This window comes from Athene cunicularia, assembly GCF_003259725.1.
Source record: "Athene cunicularia isolate RWA chromosome 2 unlocalized genomic scaffold, athCun1 chr2_part1, whole genome shotgun sequence".
Lineage (NCBI taxonomy): Eukaryota > Metazoa > Chordata > Aves > Strigiformes > Strigidae > Athene > Athene cunicularia.
Window position 1 is genome coordinate 100566334 of NW_020799095.1, and position 2643 is coordinate 100568976.

Here is a 2643-nt window from a genome sequence, read left to right on the forward strand (position 1 = left end):
TTGTAACTGTCCAAAAATGTTAAATTTCTCAACAAAGTACCTCTAAGTAAGTCAAGAGTTCTTAAAAAAAAAAATAATCTTTGAAGATACATACTAGAGAATTTTTAAGTCTCCTTATCTTATACAGAAACTAGCAATTCCTCACTCAAACAGTAAGAACTTAAATGATACACAAGGTGGGGACTGTATAATTACTGATAAAAATATATACAGGTGATCTTATAAGTGCTTTTGTATTTTCTATTTCAAACAAGTTGATTGTACATCTTTAAATGAACAAGGCTATGTATTGTATTTTATTGATATAACTTAATTTTTTACCACTGTGCTTCATTCTCCAGGTTTGGGGTTTTTTTTTTAATAACTGATCATAACTGATTTTTTTTTCCACTGCTATGAAGTTGAATGAGAATAATTATTAGTGCGCTGTTTTGTTTGGTGGTTGTACTGCATTAATAGCACATTTCCTCTGAGGTGACAGTTCACTACAGAACTGTCTTGTACAAGTATTTCAGTGATTTTTGTGTATTTGAACTTGTGACTGAATCTGAAATTCAAAAATTAATTACATGACAAAAGAAGCCCAGAATTTTTTTATAACATATTTTCTTCTGCCAGAAAACATTTAACTGCTGGTAGCTTTTAATTTGAGCAAGAAAACTGAAAACTCTAAAAGAAAATTTGCCTGTTTTGAGTAATTTATTAGTTTAAATACAGATAGCAGTTAAAGCAAGCTCTGCATAGAACATTATACTTGATGACCTGTACTCTTCACCAAAATGGCGTAGGTTCTGTCACCAAGTTGCAGATACCCACCTAGAGTTCTACAGGTTACTTACAGGCTTTCAGATCACTGAATCATATTTACTGTTTTGAAAATCTTTTGACAAGTTGCTCCATCATCTCGAAACCCAGTCCCTTAGAAACACACACGTAATTTCTTTCGAGGATGTATGTAATAGAGATATATCCAATGGATTTTTATTTATTTATTTATTTATTTATTTATTTATTTATTTATTTATTTAAAGAGAGAAGTGGATTAACATCTTTTTTCATGATGGCTGAATCTCCATTAAACACATGAATCAAGTATGTAGGGGCCACATAAGATATGTCATAAAAAATACCAGTGTAAGTTTTCCTATAGTCTTTCTAGATTCAGTCCTGATTTTCTAAAGATTATAGGGTATCCTTCACCTTTCTCTTAAGTATGCTAAATATTTCTGACTGTAATCTTTTCTGTATTTTATGTGCAATACTTCTACTAGGAAATGTTCTAATTCAGCTCGTAGGTATCCTGTTAGTTCTCAGACTTAAGGTGAATGAGAATGATGACAGATGAAAAAAAGTTAGAATAAAGATTTTTGAAGTAACTTTCTTAGAGGGAACACCATTTCTGAGCAGCCAGAGGTACAATGGTTGGGTTAGTTAGTTCAGTTGCCATCTGAGAGAAGTGAAATTGAGTATCTGAAATATTAGACAGGAGACAGAAACAAATGACAGTAAAGAAGCTGAAATTGCTAAGGGAAATAGAGGGATTAGCCAGAAATCAGACACTAGAAATGGTAGGTGAAGGTAAATCTGGAAAGTATTCCCAAGGAGAAATGATCTTACATAGTATTCCCAAAAAAAGGAAAAAAAAAAAACCCTGTCACCAGTTTATGAAGTATATAGGCAGAATTATTTAAGCAGGTCTGTGCTTTTCTCTATCTGTATTTTAAGAATAAAGCCTTATTTGGAGACTTAAAATATTCCAGGTTTAATTGGAGAATTCTGTGTGTATGAAATGCTCGACTATGAAAAGAATGAAATAGGCTTGTAGGAATATCTGAGGCTTATGAACAAGTGATTAGAAAATGTACTGCATATTACAAAAATTTGTATGCAAACACTCATGCTTTTTTTTTTTTTTTTTCTTTTTCCTAATCTACTTTCTCTCATTTTCAGTGATAATCAATAGTTTTCAAAATACCTCTTGCAGGTCAGGCTTAAATAGGAGAGTTGGTTTCTCTAAATTGTGTCCCATCTGGCAGTTGTGTCTCTCACTTCTGCGTCAAATAAAAGCAAATTAAACATGAAATGTAGGAGTTGGTGGAAAATGTTTTGTCTTCTCCTGCCGCTTGCCCTCCTCCTCTTCTTTATTAGTTACTCATGAATGTATTTACCTTGTGGCCCTGAGGGCATCTTTTATATGCTGAAGCTTTCATGTTCCCTCCTTAAATCAAAGTGCTTCTGTTCGGTACGGCGGGGTTAACAGGCCTGTGAAATCACAGGTATAAATTCCTCAGCATTTGAACCTTTGAAAACTAGAATACTGTGATAATGTCCGGTGTCGCTGGAGCCTATTAGCAGGGCTGTTAGCTTGTGGTGAAAGCGGCGCTCCCCGAAATGTCAGGCAGCGGGGCTGTTGCCGAGAGGTAATTAGGAGCAATTAGCCGGTCTCCCTGCTGGGCAGTCTGTTACCTCTCTCCGCTCCGCCCTTCCCCCTGCTGCCGCTGCAGGGCAGCGGCTTGTGGCGGCGGTAGTTCCCTGAGAGCGTGTCCCCGCGGCTGTGTCTGCCTGTCCGTTCCGTGCGGGCGGTGCGGTGGCGGCGCGGGGCCGCGCTGCGCCCCGGCCCCCCCCGCCCCGCCGCATTGTGGA